The following is a 1,232-nucleotide window of genomic DNA, read 5'->3' on the forward strand; positions in this document are numbered from 1 at the left end:
TATACACCCACAGATGCATGTGTGTGTGTGAAGTGTACAAAAGCCAGAAGTAAAGAGGGAAAGTAAAGAGAGACAAAAGAAAAACTTGAGTGAAAAAATGTAGGTGTATATATGTGAAGATATAAAAGATAGGAGAAAAAGAAAGAGATAGATAGATAGATAGATAGATAGAGAGAGAGAGAGAGAGAGAGAGAGATAATAACAGTGATAGATAGAGTATTAGTGGAAGAGAGACAAAGAACAAGAGAGATAGTCATAGAGTAAATGATATAGAGTGAATAAGTCAGAAAAAATATATTATGTTTATGTGTGAGATAGAAAAATGGAAGAACGAGGCTGACAGAAATAGAGAGAGAGGGAGAGAAGAACGGTTGTATAAAGACATAGAGAGAATGAGAGAGGGATGCGGGTTGGAGAAAGAGAGGGTAAGAAGCAAGGTATGATTAACAGAAATAACTACAACAGCAACAACACATTTAAAAGGAGAGACTGAGGATATGTGGACATTTATAAATCAAACTTATTTGGTCCCAAGGTATCAAAGAATCATAAATCAGGAAAGCTTGCATGTCAGAAAATTGATCACCGCCGTTAAGAATTCAATTCTTCCAATATTTGTTGAAGCAGATAAAGCAAATGCATACTCACTCACACACACACACACACATGCATATACACACATATGCTTACATCCATATATGTGTGTGTGTGTGTGTGTCTGTATTTACATATATATATATTTATATATGCACACACGTTCTTACATACGTAAATATATGTACATGCATGTACATGTATATATACATAAATATATATATATATATATATATATGTGTGTGTGTGTGTGTGTGTGAGTGTATATACACATAAATATATGCATATTCATATATAAATACACCCAAACAAATATATGTATGTACACCATCTACTCTGCGTTTCGAAGGTAAGGACCTTCGAAACGAGGAGTAGATGAAACAGGGACAACTGATGAAGGGAATGTTCTTTATGTTGCACGTCTCGGTTCTCTGTTTGTTTATTTTCATTGTTCTTGTTTTTATGTTTTCGTCTCTCATTGTGTTCATGTTTTTTTGATGCCCTGTACCCATATATGCATGTATATATACATATATATGTAGGTATATGTATGTATATATGCATGTATGTATATATGCATATATTTATCTATTATTTATATTATATATATATATATATATATATATATATATATATAT

This window comes from Octopus bimaculoides, chromosome 3 (assembly GCF_001194135.2).
Source record: "Octopus bimaculoides isolate UCB-OBI-ISO-001 chromosome 3, ASM119413v2, whole genome shotgun sequence".
Taxonomy (NCBI): domain Eukaryota; kingdom Metazoa; phylum Mollusca; class Cephalopoda; order Octopoda; family Octopodidae; genus Octopus; species Octopus bimaculoides.